We start from the raw sequence: 24,750 nt of genomic DNA on the forward strand, positions 1-24,750 counted from the left end.
GGTTCAATACTTCTGTGTGTGATTTCCTAGACTTTTGACATATATATTATGCTTCCAACAGTTACATTGTTTGTCTCCTGAGATATCTGCTCATTCCTTTGGGGAAAGCATTATGCAATGTGTACACATTACCTCTTGTCATTCCAGCCACCTTCCTTTACCTCCCCACCCCCACATGCCACACAAGCTTTCTCAAATTATATCTCTGCCAAATAAAGGCAACTGAGGATCTGCATCTTGCCTTTTGTGATGCTGACAGAATGTGATATTGGGCAAGCAAAAGGTGCTTAAAGATGTGAGCAGGAGGGGACCCACTCTAATGCCTCTGAGTAGATGAATGTATGTCTACATTACAGGCATGTCTAAATGGGAAAACTGAACATTACCTTCAAGGCTGTGGGAACCCAGATGGTCTCACCCATTCATAAAGTCTCCCCTGTACCAGCACAGAGCCCTACCCCTTTCTAATGCCCATTCAGGTTCCCCACCATCGAAGAGAGGGAAAAGAAACTTGGAAAAACCTGGTGTTGCGCTTTCTGCCAATGTTGTCCTGTGGGGCACTGAAGTTGGGTTTAATTTAATATAGAAAAATAAGGAAATGTTATAATATACACTCAGAGTGTTATATAAGAACTACTGATTGTTAACAATATATGGAAAACAAAGTGAACCTCAATTTGCAAAGAAATTAAAATTTAAATGAGACTTTTCTCTCATTAGATTAGAAAAGATAGGGGTGCCTGGGTGGCTTGATGGTTGAGCATCTGCCTTTGGCTCAGGTCGTGGTCCTGCGATCGAGTCCCACATCGGGCTCCTCACAAGGAGCCTGCTTCTTCCTCTGCCTGTGTCTCTGCCTCTCTTTCTGTGTCTCTCATAAATAAATAAATAAAATATTAAAAAGAAAATTAGAAAAGATGCTTGTCAAAGCTCACGCATAGGTGCTAAATGAGAGTGAAGAGAAATGGGTATTCTTATGTACTTTTATTGGATTTATAAATTAGTATTTGGTCATTATTATGAGGCTTAAGTTTTGACAGCAATTATTCTTCTACCAATCTGTTATAACGAAACAATCAGAAACGGGTAAAATTTATACACAGAGATGTCCGTGGTAGTGTTATTTACAGTTATAATGACTGTGATATAATGCATTAGGTAACAATATGATTGTAATGATAAGAAAATGGTTAAATAGGGCAGCCCAAGTGGCTCAGTGGTTTAGCACCACCTTCGGCCTAGGGCGTGATCCTGGAGACCCGGGATCGAGTCCCGTGTCGGGCTTCCTGCATGGAGCCTGCTTCTCCCTCTGCCTGTCTCTCTCTCTCTCTCTCTCTCTCTCTCTCTATGTCTCTCATGAATAAATAAATAAAATCTTAAAAAAAAGAAAATGGTTAAATAAATGATGGCACATCCATAAGATTTCTTACCGAGGTGGTCATGGAGACTTTTTAAAAATACCATGGCTCCTTCCCAGATGAAATTAGATGTGTGTGTGTGTGTATATATATATATATATATATATATCCATATATATCTATATATATCTATATATATCTCTCTATATATCAGCTCTTATTGCATAATACACCACTTCAAAATTTAGTGGCTTTAAATGTTCTCAAAATCTGTGAATTGGCTGGATGGTTCTTCTGGGGTCTAAGCTGGGTGGAGCTTGATGGTTGAGAATGACCTCATGTACCTATGTGGGGTAGCTGAAACAGCTGGGACACCATGTTTCCCCTTTCCATGTGATCTGTCATCCTCTATGTTAACCTTGGGTTGTTCAAAGAGCATTAAGAGAAACAAGCCTCAATACACAAGGACGTTTTAAACCTCTACTTATATTACATTTGTGACTGTCCCATTAGCCAAAGTCATATGGCCAAGCTGATTCAAGGAGTAGAGAAATAGAGTCAACCTCTTGATTGGAGGATCTGCAAAATATTGTATCCATTAAAAAAAAAAAAAGTCACACCACGTGACTTAATTTGGCTAATAAAATGTGAAAACCTTGGGTGCAGAAGCTTTAACAACCAGTGCATGCTTTCCTATTTTCTCCTTTCCTTCTTATATAATAGCCAGATACACTGGAGATGGTAACTAATCTATCTGGCTTATGTCCAGAATGATCAAGATAAGCAGAACCACCATGCCAAACTGCACTGGACATGTGGCTTGAATAAGAAATAAACCTTTGTGGTTCAAAGCCATGCAACAAAGTTGAGTTTTATTGGTTATTGTTACAAACCTAGTCTATCCAAACTAATACAAAAATTGTGCAAGAATTAAAGTGATATTTTAAAAGAACGATTTTTTAATGTGGGAAAGTGTTCTTTATATAATTCTATATCAACCAACAGTTATAAAGCAGGTGTAAACATGTGTATGTTATGTAATACTAAATTTGTCAAAACAGGCAAACATACAGGCACATAGCCTTGAAGGAAATGCATCAGAGTGTTAGCAGTGGAATTACAGGTAATTTTTATTTTCTTTTCTGCGTTTTCCAATTTGTTTATAATCAATGTATATTATCACGCTAGATAATATTATTTTTTTCAATCACTGGTCACTCCTCCTTGCTCATTGTCAGGTGATTTACTGTACCTCCTATAGGAAAAGTTTATGTCCTTACCTCACTGGATTTGGGTTTGGCCATGTGATGTGCTTTGGCCAATGAAATGTGGGTAAATATGGCATTCATCATATTGGAGCAGAAGGTTTAAGACTTGTCTTGAGGTTTGTGCTCTTTCCCAGTTATGTCCCATGTAGGGACTGCTCTCTTAGCCTGGGTCCTGAGATGAGAAGAGAGAGCAGAGCCCAGGGTATGAGATAATAAAAATATATATACATATATATACATATTTACATATATATTCATCTCTGACTCTGGTTCCTGGCAAAGAACACCTAAAACTCTTATGATACCCGAAGTGATTAAAGCAGTAGCAGCATCTTGTGTTCCAACATTTGGTCTTCAACCCCCATTTCTGACACAGAGTTCCTAAATCCCTTGGAATTTCCTGGGTGACAGCAATATCTCTGTTCTATAAGGTGACTCTTAGTTGGGGGCTGATCACCAGAAAGACCAAGCCATGATTAGAAGCTTGGAGGAAGGGAGAGGGACTAAAAATGGAGTTAATGATTGATTATGCCTAGATGATGAGGCTTCCATAAAAAATCTCAAAAATATGGGGGTTCAGAGTGCTTCTGGATTAGTGAATGCTTGGAGGTACTGTGACAGTAGCATGCTCAGAGAAAGCGTGGAAGCTCCATGCCCGCTTCCCATACCTTGCCTTATCTGTCTCTTCTATCCAAATGTTCACCTGGGTCCTTATCATAGTCATTTTATAATAAACCAGTAAACGGCAAGGAAACTTTTTTCCTGAGTTCTGTGAGTCACTCTAGCTAATTAATCAAACCTGAGGAGGGGGTAATGAGGAACCTCTGACCTATAGCTGCTTGATCAGGAGCACAAAGGACAACCTGGACTTGTGTTGCCATCCACAGTGGTGATGGTGGAGGCTGTCCTGTGGGACTGAGCCATTAACCTGTGAGATCTGATGCTATCTCCAGGTAGATAGTGTCAGAAGTGCGTTGAATGGTAGGACATCCAGCTGGGGTCTTGGAATTGTAGATGTGGGCAGGAAGCTCCTCACACATCTGGTATCAGAAGTGTTGTGAGTATGGTAGTGATGCGAGGATAAAGAGAGACACATAGCAGGAAGGGTTAGTTCCTGTTACTTACAGGGCCCTGGTGAACACCGTAGCCCATCTCAGCCTGCAGATAGCATGGAGAAGAAATAAATCATTATTGTTTTAAGTTGTTGATATTTGTTTTGTGAACACAGCAAACTAGGAAAATTCCTTTTTTACTTTAAAAAGCATACCTACAAATATGGGCATCAGTGACTCATAAGCCACCAAGTTCCAAGTCCTACCTACACACATCACTGCTTTCTCCTTTACCTTTTACTTTCCCTTTCAGCTATAAGGTGGAATACTAACTACAAAATTAGGTTGTTCTGAAACAAACCAACTCATAGATCCAAAACCACCTATGTCTTCTTATAAAGTCCACATCCCCATATTCTGGGGATGTACCAAGATTGCCCAATTTTTGGACCCAAGGACAGGTGAGAAAGTAGCTCATCTCTTCTTCAGTGAGAGAATATTTTAGCACTGGCAGAGAGTATGGCATGATTCAGAAGTCGCCAACCAGCATAGAATCCTCATCATTCCACATTAAAATAGAGTTATTTCATCCAAAAACCTACTGAGGGTATTCATAAACCATACATAGAGGGGTTGATCATTTACATGCAATATACGCACTCACCAAAGAGAATGTAGCTTGCCTATTTTTCTACAAACTACCTAGTGTTCTTTAGGAGCCCCATCCTGCCGAGTAACAAGGACACTTACATTTAAGCATCACAGTGTGCCCTCCCTGTCCTCTCCTCCAGGATGCCTGAAATACGCACGTTGACTTAGTGTATGATTGTGGACATGAGCAGGTGGGTACTCCGATCCCATCTATTCTTTGGATATTCACTGTCTTTGAAGAAACGATTTCCCTGTATACTTGGTTACTCCTTGCTTTACTGGCACCTTCTGTGGACATCTGTGGCTAGAGTACTCCAGTCTGTTTGTTTGTTTGTTTGTTTGTTTGTTTGTTTGTTTGTTTCTTTCTTTCTTTCTTTCTTTCTTTCTTTCTTTCTTTCTTCTTTCTTTCTCTTTCTTTCTTTTTTCTTTCTTTCTTTCTTTCTTCTTTCTTTCATATTTTATTTATTTATTTGAGAGAGAGAGAGAGAGAGGTGGGGTAGGGCCAAGAGGGAGAGAGAGAAGCAGGCTCCCCGTTGAGCAGAGAGCCAGATGCGGGGCTCCATCCCAGGACCCTGGGATCATAACCTGAGCTGAAGGCAGATGCTTAACCAACTGAATCACCCAAGTGCCCAGGTCTGCTGCTCCTCAGCTCAGTCAAGGCCTGCAGTCCTGGTTAACTTGCCTCATGTCAGCTTTCCAGGATTGTCTATTTCTTTGGAGTATGGACAGGATTCCCATTTGATTCTCAGCTCAGGTGGTCTGCCTACAGAACCCACTTTGGTAACTCTCCATTGAGTTGGCCAGCAGCACCATCAGCTCCCTTCTGTGTCCTTCACTGGGCCCTTATGGGACTTCTAGGTAAACTCCATGCCAGATGGGAGCTGAGGGTGCCTCACCCCATGTGGTAGCCCAGATTGGTAGAGGGGAGCCCTCTGTTGCATGCCAGTTGTTACCCTTGTACAGAAGAGGAAAGATGTGAGCTAGACTTCTGCCCTTGGTGCTGGGTGAAGGTCACAGAAGGAAGTGGGTGATAGCCCAAAAATTGGAAATGAGGGCTCTGTGGGCTCCTCAAACAGGAATAAGATTCTTTCCTGCTTCTCTGAGAGCCATACTTGGGCCATGTTTGGGAGCATATTTCCCATCTGTTTTTTATTTCCCCAGCATAGAATGTGGGAGGCCAGGATCACACAACATTCCCTTCTCATTCCCCAGATGCCTCTGAACTCTCTTCCTTGAATTTTTTGTTCCAATCCATGCTGAATTACTTGAATGGCTCCCAGCACACACCATGCTATTTCATACTTCTGAGCCTCTGCCTGTGTTGTTTTCTTTGCCCATGTTACCCCTCCAAGACCTATTTCTCTTGAAAAAACTTCTGCTCATCTCCCAAGGCACTACCCAGGACTGTTCCTCCAACATGCTCACTTCCCTCTTGGCAGTTTGCACAATAAACTTCACTATTTTTTTCTCTGTCTTCAACATGAGAACTTAAAGGCACTGAGGCCCAGGGACACCATTTGGGACATCTCTGTCGTCCTGATGGCTGGCACAGAGAAAGGACTCAATTAACCCCGAGAAAGTGTACGTGGTATATCTCTCTGTATTTCTTACAACTGCATGTGAATCTACAATTATCTCAAGATGGAAAGACTCAGTTAAAAAACAACAACAACAACAACAAAACACCTTGATGAGCTGGACCAATTATTCTCTAATGCTCCCTGGTTACCCACTAGGAGAAGACCAGAGTCCAAAAATCCAAAATCTTTTTGAAGTTGTCATTTCCAAACGGGGATGGATGGTTCAAGCTATTAGTAGTCAGGATTCCTATATTGCACTTGACTTTAGAACAATCAAATCCTGAAAGGCTCTGAGGGAAGGTGAGACCCCTGCTAGTGCATACAATTATAAAAAGGAGCCCTTTCAGGCAGATTAATGAGGAAAAGTGGACTTCTTTAGGAGTTGTAGGTGGATAGTGTCTGTATGTGGAAGAAAAGTATGGCATCCCTTCCTCTGGGTACTTACACCCATGCAAACAGTCTAAGCAAGGTGGATAAGCCCACGTTCAGCATGCCCTCCCCCCTCCAGCCCTGCACGTATGTTTATGGCCTAATCTGAACACACCGGCCTCAGCCTGAGTATATCCCTAGGTTTGCCATCTCACATCAAAGGGCCAATAGCCCTGTTTCCATGCACTTGGAATGTTTGCTTGTGTTGAAATATTACTGGTGGGTATAAATGTATTGTCAGCAACATAGATATACATTTTAATTTTCTGTGAACTTTCTTAAATGAATCAATGTGAGTAAACAGTGGGTGGTTTGCTCTCCACAAAAATTAGTAACTTAGTTCCCCTTTAGTGAATATCTCATTTTGGATTTGTTCCTAGTGCAAGTTCTTGTCAGATACAGTCATCTGCGGGGGCTTCCTTTTTCCCTGAAGAGTGAAAGTGAGGGTCCAGGAACCAGTGTGGGCCCCCTTTGTGAATGGCCTTCCAGGACTTCGCTAATCTAGGCAGACATATGCATTTTAGTTAAGATTATAATCTGCTGCCTAGAGTGGGGTGCAAGGACAGCCTGTCAAAGTCCCTTCTTACCTCAAGTGTATGTAAATGTACTGCATTTATTATTGCTTTTGAGTTCTTTTCCATGAGACTGTGTACAGAGACCTTGAGTTCTTCACACCTGCACACTGGCCAGTTTTCTGGGGTCTGATGCTGTCATGCCAAGACAGCAGAGACACACACCGTACTAGTGATAGGAGGCAGAAAGTGAAGGATAGTTTACTGGGGAAGCATCCACATAAGAGGCCACGGAACCCAAAGCTACCCTGGGCCACCATCATGAGACAGAGAGATGTGTGCTTGACTGACCACAACTGCATGTCCCTGGGAAATGGCTCCAGACAAAGGACCCTGCCCTGTGCTGCTCTATGGATTCATAAGAAAAGGATGACTGAGGACATATGGTATACTATGTGATACAGGCAATTTATTGGTTGAGGAAACAGTCTTGTTTGAAATCAGAGCCTCCAGAGATTAGCCTCGGGCATCCACCTGTTCCCTAAGCTAACACAGACTTGCTAAGCCAGCCTCTTGCTGAACTACCAAGAGTAAGGCTAGGATTTGTCTCCCCTCCCCCACCACGTAGGTAATTGACCACTCAGAAGTGCTGGATTAATAGGCCTATTATTAGGAGAAGGCTCATGTTTATTTCATTTAAATTTGTTCTCCTCCCACACACTAGCTACAGTAAGGTCCCTTAGAGGTAGATGAGCTGGGAAGGATCTGGGAAAAGTTCCTGTGCCTGTCCTCTTCACAGGGAAGGGAGTGACAGATTGGCTACAGTGGATTTTTCTGCACCCAGATCTCTAGGATGGAAACCAAGCAAACTTCTCTCTCCTGCTGGGTTAGAGGACGTAGCCTCTGAAGAGGCACAGGAGCAGAGGAACCAGGTGGACCCAGCTTTCTTCCCTGCACCACAGCTTGGACAGAATAGCTCCCATTGTGCCCAGGGGAACCTCATGACTATTGTGGGCAAGATCTGGTCAGGTATGATAATCATGTTGGCTCAGCTAAGACATCAGAGCACATAGCAGCAATACAGTAACTGCTGAGTGCTCTTTTGGATATAAGGGTTTGAAATCAGGGCTGTCCCAAAGGGAAAGACAATTCCAGGATCCATCAGAAAGATGGGTTTCTTATGAGCCCTGGAAGCTCTAGATCTGCTGTTCTGGGCTCCATATGGGGGGAGGGGGGTGGTCCTGCTGAAATAGAAGGGGCATAAAGAGTGGGAAGAATCTGTCCCAAGAATCTAACATGATGGGCTTCCACTGCAGGGTGACTGGTGGCAGGTGTAAGGGATGATGAGGGGGGTTACACCTTATGGGGTCCAAGATGTCAGGGCTCAGGTAGTGTGAAGGATCCTTACCAGAGTGGGGTTGGCAACTACCCTTCTAGGGAGGAAGAAGTTGCATTTCCTTCCATGAGCAGTAGGAGGAAATGCAGATTTAGAAGTAGAAGATGTGGTTCTGAGCATTGGGCAACACTTTCTTTTACTCTCTTTCAAATTGCAGAGACTCCAGGGTGGGCTGGATCTGTGATTTGCCAGTGATGTTGGTCCCATGAACTTGCTGTATCAAGAATGAGAAAACTGTGTGTGCCTCAAATGTCCTAACAGCAAGTAATCTATAACGGCCGAGATACCTTCCTTCTGAAAGTGCCATGGGGCAAGAGTTGTGTTTACTTTGTTCACTACTGCAGTCCCAACGCCTTGGCCAGTGCTTGGCCCAAAACCAGTACCAGATATGTATTTGTGGGATGAAAGCAGGAAGGTGTATATAGCAGCAAACCAGCAGTTTGTATGGAGCCTCAATCCTGAAGTAAGCTATGAATCATATTCCTACCCCAGGTCAAGGGAAGGAAGTCATGGACCATCAGGCTCTTTGTGCCATCAGTATTTCAATTCAAAACAAGCATTGTTTTATTTTCAAAATGAATTATCCTGACATTCTTTCACATCTTATCAGACTCTTCTTTACTCAAAATGTTGTTGGTACTATTACTTAGTAAACTGGAGCAAGCAATAAATTCCACTGGTCTTCAGAGACTGTGGTTGGGTTCCCAGTACCAAAATGATTTTGATTATTGAGTTGGCATATACCCCTAAACATTCCTAAATCAGTGGTTGGCAGCAGCCAGATTCTGAGAGAGAGAAAAAAAAAAAACAGTGCGCGCGCGCACACACACACACACATCTAGCAGCTTCAAAACCTCTTACACACTAATGGATTCCTTATGGATTACATGGCTATAATTGTAAAACAGGACAAAGAACTAGAAAGAGACTTATTTAAACAAAAAAATTAATATTCCTTTGAAAAGTCAATTTTCTTTCTGAAGAGAGTAGGGGGGAGAAACCTAACATAACGGAACCCTTAAAAATGTGTCGGCAACACAATAGGAAACCAGAATAATGTGGGCAAGGCAACCATATGAAGCCAAATGCAGAGTTCATCTGCACTCCAACAGCAGGCATAGATGGAGACAACAACCAGCAGAGTAGAGTAGTAAGAGGGAAAATGCCAAATCATAGTAAGAGGGAGTGGGAGTGGGGGTGAGGTAGGGGGAGGAACATTCTAGAATTCAAAACAACAGACTATTCATATCATATTCCTAAAATCTGTATAATGAAATCTGTTTATATTATCCTCAAATTAATTGTTAAATGTTCAAATTTCAGTGTCCCAGCCAATGACCCACCAACAATTTCCTGTTCATAACATTTTCTTTTCTTGTCCCTTGAAAAAATAACAAATGAGTTTCTCCGTTTATAAAGCTGCTCTGAAATGTCTTCTTATGTCATGAAGCTGGAGGTCATCTTGGGACACTGGGTGGTAATGGGGGGCCCTGGGCAGGGGAACAGAAGGTTTGTGATTGTGAAGCAGCTTCTGATCCCATTAGCTGATGGTTGACTGACATTTTGGAACAAGACTTTGCAAGGAACTGGGGAAAGGAAAAGAAGGAGCATGGGAAGGAGGCACTTAAAAGATTGAGAAGGCAGGAATGAGCTGAGTGCTCCCAGATTTGAGGAGGATTTTATTACTGGACACAGGTCTGGGGGTGAGCCTTCAGCCAGAATCTCAGAGGCCCAGTGTGAGGGGCCTAGTATAGGTTTTCTTATCACTGTTGTGCTGGCCTTACCAAGCAAACTGGTTCTGTGAGGAAAGGTACAATAACTTCTCCTTTACAAGTTAAGCAGTAATGTATAAACAAACACTTAACAGGGAAGCTAAAGCCACTTCCCAGGTGGCTAAAGGTGATATTTTAGGAAAAACTGAAAGGGAGTACAGCTTTACATGCCTGGGAAGTGTTTCTCTGAGAATTGACATAAACTAAAAATAACTAGTTCTGTGAAAGATTTCTCTAGATTCCTTGGTGCTAGATTTGTAATCATTTATTACTGGAAGGGAAGGACATTGGAGGATATTCTTAAATTTTTTTCAGTGTTCCTACTAGAGGCAGAATATCAGTTGGGTTGAACAGAATCTGGCTGGCTACGTAATTTCTTACCGAGAGCAGAAATTATACTTTGAAAGATCTCAGGAAGCCCCTCGGTCCAAAATGTGTGGGAAGGTGAAAAAAAAAATAAAGTCGCACAGCCCACTTTGCAGCCTGCTTACATTATGTCCTGGCTGTAGCACCCCGAGATTAATTTCTCTGAGCCCCCACTCTATGATAAGGATATAACATGTCCCCAACAAATTTTATGTCAAGAGCAAGGGAGATCATATATGTGAACACCTAGGATAGGGCCTGGAACCTAGTAGGTGCCCAATAAATAGTAGCTCCATTTATTTTCTACACCTTCCTTTTTTCCCCGTCCTCCCCCACCTCCTGCACTTTGATTCTTGAAATATTTTAACCAATGACGAGCCTTCCTTGCATGATTACAAATAATAATAGTTAACATAACATAGCATAGCATCATATGCTAACATCATAACTAAGCAGTTACCATACATTTAATCTTATTTGATCTTCAAAACAATCCCATGAAATAGGTACAATTATTGACTCCATTTTATAGAAGAAGAAACCAGATCTAAGTATGGTTAAATACTGTTCGAATGATCTATTTCTATATAACAAACCACTTCAAAACTTAGTGGCTCAAAGTAACACTATCTTATTATGTATGATTCTGAGTTGGCTAGGCTCGGCTGGGCGGTTCTGCTCCACATGATGTTGTCTGGAGCTATACTTCTCTGGAAGCTCAACCGAGGTAGGACATCCAAGAGGGCTTGCTTATGTGACTAACAATTGGTGTTGGGTATCAGCTGGGAGCACAACTAAGACTGTCCACCAGAGGACATCTATACTCCTCCACTGTCCCTCTTGGGATGGCAGTTGCTCCAAGAAGGAAAAAATGGAAACTCCCAGTTCTCTTAGGGCCCAGGCTCTGAAGTCTTAGAATATCACTTCTCTCATGATCTGTTGGTCAAACCAGTAACTGGCCTGGCAAGTTTTAAGAGAAGGGGAAACAAGTTTCACCTCTCAATGGAGGAATGGCGGGGGGTGGGGTGAGGAGTTATGATAGCTATGATTGGACATTATCCACCAGAAATACTTTGCCCAAAGCCACAGAGCTAGTGTCAGAGTCAAGATTTCAACACATTAATCTGACTTCAGAATCCACGTGCTCAGCCACTAGGTCATACATGTGACAATATACAATTAAATGCTAATGTGTATAGAAAACACCATGAGAGCAATGTAATCTCAGAGGAAGGATCAGTATAAAATTAAGAACTCTGAAGACCCTAAGCTGTGCCCCTCCCCATGTAATGAAGAATAAATGTTATTTCTTGAAATGTCACAAAGGTTATATATGCTAAAGCTAAAATAAAATCTTTTTAGATTCTTCTGTTTCAAAATTTTGTATACATTCATTAAAGCTGAGGTTTCTGTTTGTGTGTGGGGGGGGGCAGCTGAGACCCCTGACTTACAAGTGCTTAAGCACATTCTCAACCTGCTTGGTGGGTAACTCATGTGTGCGGGGGAGGTTGGGAGGTCCAAGGTTGGCAGGGGAAGCTCCAAGGAGAGGTTGGAATTAGATTAGCCTGGCTCTGAAATATGATTGGATTTAATTAAGAGAAAGAAAGACACAGAGAATGAGAAAGAGAAGGGAAGATATGAAGTTCACATCAAGTGGGGAAGGAGCAGTGAGCAGTAGCTAGGGGGATGGATGAAGGAACCAGGTGGAAATAAAAGGATGTGGGAATGGGAGGGCTGATGAGTAATTTACCTGGTGGCTGCAGCTAAATTGGCTCCTCGTCTTTAGAGGCACCCCAAAGCAGCACCGACAATCAGACTACAAAGAACGAAGATTCCCACGAAATTTATGCTCAGCTGTGTGAACTCTGGTTTAGCCTTGGCCTTGCAAATGGCAGATGCCTGGACAGCCCTACTGGGGGCTGGGTTGGAAGGATGCCACTTGAGGATTTCCCCAGAGGCTGAGCCTGGAGCACCCAGGCTCAGACCACAACCCACCAGTTTGCTCGGCAAGGGACCCAGGAGCATAAAGCAAACCCAGTCATTGTACCTCATCGGACACCCAGGAGCATAAAGCAAACCCAGTCATTGTACCTCATTGGACGGCACTCTCTGGAGAGTTTCTGAACCTAAATCTCTCTTATATCACCTATCTACCAGGACGTCCTGGTGAAGGCAAGGACTTGGGGACTTTTTGTGAGCCATGGTGAGCAAACACCGTCGTCAGATTATTTTCCTCCTAAGATGGTGTCTATCATTTTCATATGCAAAACCTTCTCTCTTTCTTCACATTTGAAAGAAACCCAATATGACTGTTGTAATTTTTTTCATGTATATTATAAATATTTAGAATCTCTGTCAAAAAAAAAAAAAAAGAAGAAATAAAAGCAGATGTTTCCCCTTGTTCTGGTCCCTAGCAATATACCACATTAAAAAACAGTATTTTCAAGTCTCGTTAAAAAAATATCTTAAACATCGGGGTGCAGGTGTCCTGGCGTTTCATTGCATCTGCATCTTTGGGGTAAATCCCCAGCAGTGCAATTACTGGGTCGTAGGGCAGGTCTATTTTTAACTCTTCGAGGAACCTCCACACAGTTTTCCAGAGTGGCTGCACCAGTTCACATTCCCACCAACAGTGTAAGAGGGTTCCCTTTTCTCCGGATCCTCTCCAACATTTGTGGTTTCCTGCCTTGTTAATTTTCCCCATTCTCACTGGTGTGAGGTGGTATCTCATTGTGGTTTTGATTTGTATTTCCCTGATGGCAAGTGATGCAGAGCATTTTCTCATGTGCGTGTTGGCCATGTCTATGTCTTCCTCTGTGAGATTTCTCTTCATGTCTTTTGCCCATTTCATGATTGGATTATTTGTTTCTTTGGTGTTGAGTTTAAGAAGTTCTTTATAGATCTTGGAAACTACCCCTTACCTGATACATCATTTGCAAATATCTTCTCCCATTCTGTAGGTTGTCTTTTAGTTTTGTTGACTGTATCCTTTGCTGTGCAAAAGCTTCTTATCTTGATGAAGTCCCAATAGTTCATTTTTGCTTTTGTTTCTTTTGCCTTCGTGGATGTATCTTGCGAGAAGTTACAGTGGCCGAGTTCAAAAAGGGTGTTGCCTGTGTTCTCCTCTAGGATTTTGATGGAATCTTGTCTCACATTTAGATCTTTCATCCATTTTGAGTTTATCTTTGTGTATGGTGCAAGAGAGTGGTCTAGTTTCATTCTTCTGCATGTGGATGTCCAATTTTCCCAGCACCATTTATTGAAGAGACTGTCTTTCTTCCAATGGATAGTCTTTCCTCCTTTATCGAATATTAGGTGACCATAAAATCCAGGGTCCACTTCTGGATTCTCTATTCTGTTCCATTGATCGATGTGTCTGTTTTTGTGCCAGTACCACACTGTCTTGATGACCACAGCTTTGTAGTACAACCTGAAATCTGGCATTGTGATGCCTCCAGCTATGGTTTATATTACTCAGCCATTAGAAATGACAAATACGCACCATTTGCTTCAACGTGGATGGAACTGGAGGGTATTATGCTGAGTGAAATAAGTCAATCAGAGAAGGACAAACATTATATGGTCTCATTCATTTGGGGAATATAAATAATAGTGACAGGGAATAGAGGGGAAGGGAGAAGAAATGGGTAGGAAATATCAGAAAGGGAGACAGAACATGAAGACTCCTAACTCTGGGAAATGAACTAGGGGTGGTGGAAGGGGAGGAGGGCGGGAGGTGGGGGTGAATGGGTGATGGGCACTGCAGGGGGGCACTTGATGGGATGAGCACTGGGTGTTATTCTGTATGTTGGCAAATTGAACACCAATAAAAAAATAAATTTATTATTAAAAAAAGAAAATAAAAATTTGTTGAATGCAAATGAGAACAGAATATGGCATTTTAAATTTTTTTGGCATTTTAAATATTAATATAGTATTCAGAGTGAAGGAGTCCGAAGCCCAGAGAGCCGCGGTGACCTGCATAGGGTCACAGAGTAAACATGCAGCCAAGTCAGAATCTGAGCTTAGTTCTCTCAAGTCCTAGCCTGAAGTTTTTCTATACCCTGTGTGATAGATTGACTGTGAGAGGAACCTATCCTAGCTGCAGGCTCAGTTGGCAAACCTCAGGCAACAGAATTCAGAGTTGCCTGGGGAGATTTTAAAGCCAAACCCAGGCAACCATTGCTTACTTCTTATTCTTACTGCCTCCATGGCATTGGGTGCTTCTGACTTCACCCCCCTTGAATTCTCTTCTGCTCTGGCTCCCATGATGCCTCGAGCTCATTTCTTTCATCTCTGCTCTATCAGTAGGAGCTACCTATTCAGAGTTGTTCTTCCTTTTACATTTCATTCCTGAGCTACCTTTTCCTTATTTTCTATACCAGTGGGTCTTAGGGATATGTATCAGAATTTCTTGTGCAACCTACTTAGAATTTGGAAGTAGGGGCACCTGGCTGGCTTAGTTGGTGGAGCATGGAGCTCTTGATACCAGGGTTGTGAGTTCTAGTCCCATGTTGGGTATAGAGATTCCTTAAAGATAAAAGCTTTAAAAAATTTTTAAAAACACTTGGAAGCACAATGTCCATAATTTGAAAAATCCCCTCAGGTGACTTTGATGGACATTCTTATAGCAAATAGTGTTTTCGAAAGATGGCCCCAAAATATTTCCCATCCTACATGCTCTTCTGCAGGATGACCATGCCACTTTCTCCATCCAGAGGTGGAATATATTTCTCAACTTCTTGAATGTGATTAGGCCCCATGACCAATAAAATGTAACAGAAGTGACACCATGCCAGCTACAGGCATGGCCCTTTACTGGTCTAGTAGCTTTAACTCCTGCCTCTTATAAGAAGTGTGATCAGGTATCCAGAGACCACCATGACATGAGAAGCCCAAGCCATTGCGAGGACCTCAAATGATAAGACCTCTTGGGTGGAGCATGGAGGCACCATGTATGAGTAAAGAATAATCCTGCAGGTGTACCCTCCAGGCCCAACCACTCTATAGGTAAGACCTTGTAGAACCAAACTATTTAGCTATCTAGTCCGTCCTCAGATCCTGACCCACAAAATCATGAGAAGAATAAGTGGTTGTAATTTACTTCATACTCAAATTTGAGTAAGCCAAACCCATCTTCCCTTCCCCATAGACACACAACCCTGTTAGGGACCATTGCTCTCTACCATCTACCTGGCTACTACAAGGAGCTGACAGTTCAGAAATCATCTCCCCTCTTTCTGGCTATTTATACAGATGTCCTGCTGGCACCTCAAATGTAACACATACTAAACAGAACACATCATTTCCCTTTTTAAAATTCCCATTCTCTTTATCCACACTATCTTCCACATCACCTTGGAGTATTGTTTCACTCCTCTCTGTCACCCAGGGCAGCCAATAAATCACAAAGTCCTTTTGCCCTCTTCTTCCTATTCACTCTATCATTGTCCTTGTTAGGTCCTTATCATTTCTTAGCGGCGTGTGCTTGTAGTCTCCCACATGATCTCCTTGCTTATCATTTCTTCATCATCTTCCACATGATGGCCAGAATGATCTTCCTAAAACATGATTGGGCACACATTATTTCTGTTTCCCAAAATCAACAATAACTCTAGAATATTTACCCCAAAAAACTTCACACTTCTCAGTGTGGTAAACAATCACCTTCACTACTGAGCAACAAAGTAACCTCTAACCTCACCTTTTACTCATTACCTCACTGTCTTGGCATAACTCTCAGCTTCCTGATCTACCAGCTGCCTTTCCAGAACTCTGGGCTTCTTTCCTCAGTCTGGAACACCATTCCTCTCCTTTTTTCACGTGTAGAAATTCTTTGTATATCTCAAAGCCCAGTTTACTTTTTATGTTTTCCTGGAAGCATTTTTGAGTTGCTCTCTTCCCCAGGCCTGTCCCATACAGATGCGCAGGTTTTGTATACTATACAACTCAAGGGAGAGCCATTCACCATGACCATAATGTGAATTGCACCTCCCTGAGTTGTACATTTCATAACTTATAACAACACATAATTATTTTATTCTCTGTGCTCCTTCAATATAGTTCTTTGTTTTGTTCTCTTAGAAAAACACTTCAATAATACCTGCTATATGGTAGGCACTGAACAAAGACCACAAAGATGTGTTATGATGTCTTGGTCTAGAGAGATTTAAAGTTAGGGCAAACAGGCATATGATCAAATATATGCTAAAAACACTTTTACCTCTCTTTAATCCTTATTTTTCTCCATTTTAGAGTCAGTTAAGAGCTCTATTTTAGTCCAAAATATTTAGGGGCAGAAGTCATCTTATTTATCACAACCTACAATTAACACTTGGCTGTGCAGGAGAGAGTGTCCCAGATAATGGTTATTAGATTGTATTAGATGTACCAAATGTAACAAGAGCAACAATGTATTGGCCCTGTATGTGGAACACTGCTAACGTCATAATGCTGGGTGGGAAGTATATATTTAGAACTGTGACAGAGACTGCTGTGTGTCCCCTATACCCCATTTCCTTTTCTTATTGGGCACTCAGCTAGACTGCTTTTCCTAGCCTTCCTTGTAGTTAGATGTGGCCATATTGCAATGGAATGTGGGTAGGAAATGATATGTATCGAGGCCTGGCCTATAAAAACTTTGTTTAATCTTCACATTCTTTTTTCATCCTGAAGCTTGATGGAGGGGACTCAGAAGATCTAAGCAGATGAAGGCACTAGATGAAGGAAGAAGCTTGGATCTTTGATATGTTATTTGGGGGATCATTGGCTTACATTATACTATTGCATGAATGAGAAATAAACCTATACTATTGCATCAACTAAAGTTTAAAGTTTGGGACTGCTTGTTGCAGTTGTCAGTTTAACTTGCCTGATACAAGTGCTAAGTTTAACGTAACATTCCTAGATTGATCATGACTACCTATTTTTCAAAAGAGTATCCAGTAAAGAAGATTCCAAAAATTCATTTACACCCTCATTTAAGTATGAACTCTCTCATCTCTATGGTTAGAAATAATGGCCTTATTCAGTCTCTCACTTTTATAATCTTCAAAATATATGCAAGTGGTAATAATACCAAAGAATTTCTCTTAAAATATACTTGCATATGCCCAGAGAAAATTCTTTGGTGTAGAATTTGAAAGGGTCTAGAGATCCCTGCTCTTGATTAGGACAATACTTGTGCCTTCCAAAGCACACTGCTGTCTATTGAGGCTGTCATGAGATGGGAATACTGATATTCAGGCCTACTGAATACTGAGAAAGAAATGGGACCAAGCTTTGACTTCCTTAATACCTTAGAGCCAGTTTGGCAGGTATCATAACTCCATGATTTGTAATGCATATATGACAATTTTATCACTTCCTGTTTTGATTCAAGAAGAAGAATAGGAAGCAGAAGAAGAACTCTAAGAGACAAATTAGGCAATGAAACTGAGGAAGACCCAACGTGCCCTTTTTTCCTTTCATTTACTCAACATAAATTTTCTAGCACCTCTTATATTCACAATGCTGTGTGTGTGTATTGGGGAGGTCTTTCAAACAAATATAATAAACAGATATGCTTCCAGGGGGATTTTTAGACTGTTGGTATTTGACAAGGCAAGCAGCTATGTGAAAGGCAGTATAGAACATGGACTTTGATGAGACAGACCCAGTTTCAAATTCTGGCTCCATCAATTGCTGTGGTTTGAACTTAGCACCACTTAAGCACTTAAATTCAGTTTCCTCATCTATAATTTTTGAGGATTGTTGAAAGTATTAGACGATTACCTAGCAGGATGTCTGGCAAATAGTAGGTGATAGCTCTTCTTACATAGGGAAACAAACTGCCTAACCAGTTGAATATTTAAGACATAGCAAATAATTAGCCCACACAAGAAAAGTTGGATAAGTATGGAGGGAGGAAATCACATTGGGATGTAATGGACAAAATAAGTCATTAGTTTTTCTTAATCAGGGCTTTCTTTTAGAACATTTCTCATTTAGAATCTAATATGGATGCTATATCTAAATGTAAAACTCTCATGCAGAAATTGCCAAAAAAAAAAGTCATAAATGGAGAGAGGAACTTTTTATTTCAGAAGAAAAGTTCCTGTATTGGATAGAAAAATTCACAACAGGTACTGCTGACTCATACATACCCCTGTGTGTGTGTAGGTGTGTGTATGTGTGTGTGTGTGTGTGTGTGTATAATAGGCATGTTACACATATGAGGGATAAGCCATAAAAATTGTTCATATGTTCAGGAACAAAGAGTTATGACACAATTTGTAAAATTATAGAGAGCCAAGGTTATAAGAGGATCTTTCAATTCAAACCATTCATTTACAATAGAAGTAATAGACTCAAAGAGATGAATTGACTTGTCTAAGTTCACCCAAGTAGGAAATTGTCAAGCTAGGACTTGAAACTTAATCTCTTAAACTTCTGGTATAATACTCTTACCACTAATTCCTTTCTAGTCAAGGCCTAAGGAATAATTGTGTAATGCCATTGGATAGAGATTCTTGAAGGTCTTAGTTCTAGGAAGTGAAGACTTCCGAGCAAAGACTTTGAGGTATTATGGATAGAGGTCAGGCTTATTAAGGATTCCACAAAAGTTCTATTAAAGATTCCACAAAAATAGTTAAAAATACTTAAAATAGTCCTCACTTATTGAACACAGCGTGTCAAAAGCTTTACAGATATAATTTTTAATTCATTCACTTAAATTTTTATTCATACCTATTATATGGCAGGCATCTACACTGTGTGCTAGGATACAATAGTGAAAAGACATTCACAGTTCTTGACTTCATAGAACCTCTTGCCTTCCCTGTAATAAATTCAATAAGACTTGTTGGCTTATTGCCTCCATTTTACAGGTGATGGAACAGGCCCAGAGAATAACAATGATGGCATTCATATATTGACCACCTACTACACACCAGGTACTTTTCTGAGCAATCTCTGAGTAAATCTCCTCAAACCACTCTGTGAGATAAAAAAACAGAGGCACAAGCAGCTACAGTGACTGGTTCAAGGTCACATAGGAAGTAAGAAATAGATCAAGGACTGGAATCAAGTCCATATGATACCAGTGTCTGTGATTTTAATCTCTACGTTATATTGACCAGTTGGATTTCTGCTCTTTTTTTGTGGGTTTTTTCTGTTTTTGTTTTTTGTTTTGTTTTTGCTAAAAGATAACACATATGATGTCAAAACTCTGCTAGTGAGGGCTAGGATGCAGGAAGCATAAATTACTTTGTTTACAGACAAATCCTGTGTTCCTTGGCAGATGTATGTGGGTAACAATATTTGCTCAAGTGGTTATCATATATCAGAGCATTGCAGCTATACACGTGATTCCAGGTAAATCTAGCATAATGCAGGCCCTTAGTAAGTCCTCAATAGAGTAGGCAAATGGTAAGCAGTAGAAATAAATAAGTCTAGAAAGAATCTAGAAATTATTAAATATCTACATAAACTTTCACACTCCTGTTAGAAAGAGGGCTATTTCTGCAGAATTAAATACCAGCCATAAAATTTACTGTGTAATATGATTTACCCATCTGTTTGAGCCATCCTATTGCAAGGTATAGACATACTCCTTGAGATAAAAAGCAGACTTGAACAATTTTCAGTTTCACATAAATTCTATTAGAGAAGAATAAAATAGTGAAATTGCAAAATTTCTCCATTCTCTTCCACCATACGGATTTCTTTGAGGTTTAATAATATTATAAATAAAGCAGCTTCAAGATGAAATACAAAACAGTGAACAACAATTTAAAAACATTTTGAAGAAGCAAGTATTATACCTCAGTGTTGCCAGGCTTTCAACATAAGTAAGATACAAAACAGAGAGAGAACTCTCATTTGTTCTATCAAGAAAGCATAAATATTGGCTCCATATTAAGCCAACTTTTTGCAGCTGTACACCAGCTCTCAACTATTAAAAAGATTCTTAAATTCCCAGGGAAATAAAAATCAATTTCAGCCATATAAGTCTGTATATAAATCTATTGTGCTTTATTCCAAATATTTTCTCATCAAGGAGTTTGGAACAAAATTTTTTTTGAAAGAAAAAGTCTCCAGTTCACCCATTACACCATTATAAATATTTGAATGACTTCCAGTAACTTTGCTTTAGAAAATCTCAATATTTGTGTAACGTGCCAATGACAGCTCAGCAGCAATGTCAATACATTTCATTATTTGGCAAGACAACCACTCATAGCAATAGACTGGAATCCTGATTGCCATTTTCATATATTATATTTCACTTTTGTCACAGTACACAGGATGGTTACTATTGCCCCCTTGGCAAGGTACTAATTTCTGAGCTTATATTAAAAATCTATTTTATCTGTTAAAGCTTAGAATGAGCTAAGTGATTACCATTTTAATCCCAAATCAATGTGTGTAGTCAGGTCTTGAAAGAATTCCAATCACTAGCTCTTGTTCACATTTTAGATGGATAATGCTTTTGGGTTGTTTTCCTTGGGGCCATCTTATATATTCTATTTGTAAGAATTACAGTCACTGGTAGAGTGATTATTGTTCACATAGCTCAAACAAAGAAATGGATGTGATAATTAATTTTCTGGGTTTTGTAAGAATCTGCACTGGCAAAAGTGAAATATACCTATTTGCTAAAGTTTTGAGAAATAGAGTAGAATGGAGATGTGCTTCTCAGGTGTTAGCATGCTACCTCCTGGAGAGCTGATTCACAACAGATTTCCTAGGCCCCACAATCACTGAATCTGATTCAGTAAGTCTGGATGGGGTTTGAGGTTTTGGTTTCTAACTTCTCAGGTGATGCTGATGTTGTCATTTTAAGGAGCATCTTTTGAGGAGCGGTGGGATAGAATGGAATGACCCATAGTGAAGGCAAAAATCTTGCTTTGCCATTTACAGACTTGGTTGATTTGGGGTCATTTACTTAATCTATTTTTAAGTCTTAGTTTCCTCCTCTGCTCAATGTGTGGAGGGGATTATAAGGATTAGGGAAATCTGTATATCACTTTACAGAGTGCTGGACAGATACGTGGTTTGTGCTACATAAATGATAGCCATGGTTATTAGAAATGATGCAGTCTGGGGGCGCCTGGGTGGCCCAGTTGGTTAAGCATCTGCCTTCGGCTCAGGTCATGATCCCGGGGTCCTGGGATCCAGCCCTGTGTTGGGCTCTATGCTCAGCAGGGAGTCTGCTTCTCCCTCTGCCTCTGCCCCCAACTTGTGCTCTCTCTTTGACTCTCTCTCAAATAAATATATAAGTAAATAAAATCTTTAAAAAAGGAAAAAAGAAATGATGCATTTTCCTTTTCTGGGATTCTTCTGGTTGAACATACAGTGCTTTGGCTTCATATCCTAGTGTATTAAGCATGTGTAGGTTGGGAATTATCTGGTCAGTGAGTTAGCAACTATTCAGAACTTGAGTTGCTCATGTGGGCCCTAAAACACTTAAATATTTTGCCCCTTGGCCTTATAACTAACTATCATACTAAAATTTTGATTCTCTGCTCTTTGTATTATTTTTTCATTTAAGTTACTTTATAGACCACAGCTCCACAGTTATGTCTTCTTGTGAATGATCTTTAAAAAGATCTTAAAAGATCTTTTCTTAAAAGAACAACATCAGTTTATTTTTGAAATCAAACTCAAGTCTTTGGAGACTAATATCCTTTCTCTCCATATTTTGCTATTAAGAGGCCTGGTGTTCTGCCAAGACAACATATTAATACATTTAAGCTTGAGCTTTTCATTGTCATGTGAACATTGAAATTGGCTCCCAATTACACAAAGCGGCCAATTCAACAGGATACGCGTATTGGATTTACAACAAACATGTCTGTGAAAAAATTACTTTAAAATCCCTGATTTTGTGGTTTGCTTTTAATTTGTTAAAAAGTCATGATCCACCAGTCACAAGAATCTCAGCCAGTTCAGGATAAGTTAGTTTTGAGAAATACATGACTTGACTTTAGTCAAATGTTAATAAATTTATCTGTCTTGCATTCCATCATTTATTCAGCTACTAATTTAGCAGTAAGTCCCATTTTTGTGGTGGGTGATAGTCTAGATGCTGGGGAACACACTTACCCCACCAGAGTTTGCAGTCTAGTGAGAAAGGTAGAACCTCATTTTAACAGGATGATAAATCTCCAGCCTTGATCAGTTAACAAGCTGTAGAGAGTAAGCTCATTGTTTGTATTCATCCTCATTTACTCATAGAATCTGTTAACCATTGCCCAAAGCTTTATTTTTTTAAAAAAAGATTTTGCTTCTTTATTCATTATTTATTTTTGCACAGAGAGGCAGAGACACAGGCAGAGGGAAAGCAGGCTCCCTGTGGGAGCCCGATGCAGGACTCAATCCCAGGACCCCGGGATCATGACCTGAGCTGAAGGCAGACATTCAACCACTGAGCCACCCAGGCATCCCTCCCCAAAGCTTTAGACACATGTACAGCACTGGATGATGTCTTCTAGAAGTAGGATCCTCTAGAGCTTCTAACCAAAGGAGAACCTACATTTCTTGTAGTTTCATTTGTAATACGAACTTAGAGAAAGAAAATCAAAATGTCATTGTACCTTGCAATTAGCTGTCACGTCAACTCTCTAGCAAAAATGACACAACTGAAGAGAATACCAATCTATACATCACACCTTATTTTTCTGGCTTTTCAAAGGATGCAGGGATTTATGATCATATGACCTGTTACAGACTGAATGTTTATGTCCTCACCCCCAGCTCCCCTATGCTTGCTGAGTTCACATGCTTAAGGTCTAACCCTCAATGTGGTGGTACTTGGAGATGGGGCCTTTGGGAGGCAATTAGGGTTAGAGGAAGTCATGCAGGTGGGGCCTTCACAATGGGATTCATGTCATATAAGAAGAGACACCAGAGAGCTAGCTCTTTCCCACTCTCCTATGTGAGGACACAGCAAAAAGTTGTGGTACCAGGAACCAGGTACTTGCCAGAAACCCAGTCAGCCATTATCTTGCTCTTGGACTTCCCAGCCCTCAGAACTGTGAAAAGAAATGTCTTTCATTTAAGTCACCCAGCCTATGGTATTCTGTTATGGCAGCCCAATACAAGACTTTAGGAAGATAACAGAGATTTGTACAAAACTGTGGAAATGCTTCAAACTTATCTCATGTTCCCCAAGCAGGGCCCTCAGCCCATTTGCCAGGCCAGCTCTTTACCACTGCCTACACAGAGTTTGCTCTTTCTGACCCAGAGCTGTCAGTCCTCTTTGTGCTGTTTTCTCTACCAAAATGCCCTTCCCACATCTTCCACTCCTGGTTTAGAAATGTTTCCTAATCATGCCTAGTCCTTTCCCAGACAATCCTTCACTGCAAAGTGTGTTTCACTATACATTTACTCACATTCACTATTTATATCTCACTCTGTTGTGTCCTTCTGTGGGTTCAAGGATGTAGGTCTTATAGACATGGCCAACAAGCACATGAGAAAATGCTCCGCATCACTGGCCATCAGGGAAATACAAATCAAAACCACAATGAGATACCACCTCACACCAGTGAGAATGGTGAACATTAACAAGACAGGAAACAACAAATGTTGGAGAGGATGCAGAGACAGGGGAACCCTCTCGAACTGTTGGTGGGAATGTGCACTGGTACAGCCCCTCTGGAAAACTGTGTGGAGGTTCCTCAAAGAGTTAAAAATAGATCTGCCCTATGACCCAGCAATTGCAGTGCTGGGGATTTATCCCAAAGATACAGATGCAGTGAAACATTGGGACACCTGCACCCCGATGTTTCTAGCAGCAATGTCCACAATAGCCAAACTGTGGAAGGAGCCTCAGTGTCCACTGAAAAATGAATGGATAAAGAAGATGTGGTCTATGTATACAATGGAATATTACTCAGCCATTAGAAACGACAAATACCCACCATTTGCTTCGACGTGGGTGGACCTGGAGGGTATTATGCTGAGTGAAATAAGTCAATCGGAAAAGGACAAACATTATATGGTCTCATTCATTTGGGGAATATAAAATTAGTGAAATGGAATAAAGGGAAAAGAGAGAAAATGAGTGAAAATATCAGTGAGGGTGACAAAACATGAGAGACACCTAACTCTGGGAAATAAACAAGGGATAGTGGAAGGGGAAGTGGGCGGGGGGGTTGGGGTGACTGGGTGATGGGCACTGAGGGGGGCACTTGGCAGGATGAGCACTGGGTGTTATGCTATATGTTGGCAAGTTGAACTCCAATAAAAATAAATAAATAAATAAATAAATAAATAAATAAATAAATCTAAAAACAAAAAAAACCCAAAAAGTAAAAGTATTAAAAAAAATGATGTAGGTCTTATCTCCTGAACTATACCTTGAGCATCTCTAAGACTAGGGA

The 24,750-nt window shown here is 40.7% G+C and overlaps 1 long non-coding RNA gene across 1 annotated transcript; it reads right to left on the reverse strand.

The window, feature by feature from the left end:
* Positions 1 to 966: 966 nt before the first annotated feature.
* Positions 967 to 24,430, reverse strand: LOC140602980 (uncharacterized). Its single transcript, XR_012005994.1, has 2 exons — positions 16,605 to 24,430; positions 967 to 15,942 (listed from the first exon to the last, which is right to left on the reverse strand). It is a non-coding gene; the product is annotated as an uncharacterized lncRNA (long non-coding RNA).
* Positions 24,431 to 24,750: the final 320 nt, after the last annotated feature.

The sequence above is a fragment of the Canis lupus genome, chromosome 13 (genome assembly GCF_048164855.1).
Source record: "Canis lupus baileyi chromosome 13, mCanLup2.hap1, whole genome shotgun sequence".
In the NCBI taxonomy this organism is placed as follows: domain Eukaryota; kingdom Metazoa; phylum Chordata; class Mammalia; order Carnivora; family Canidae; genus Canis; species Canis lupus.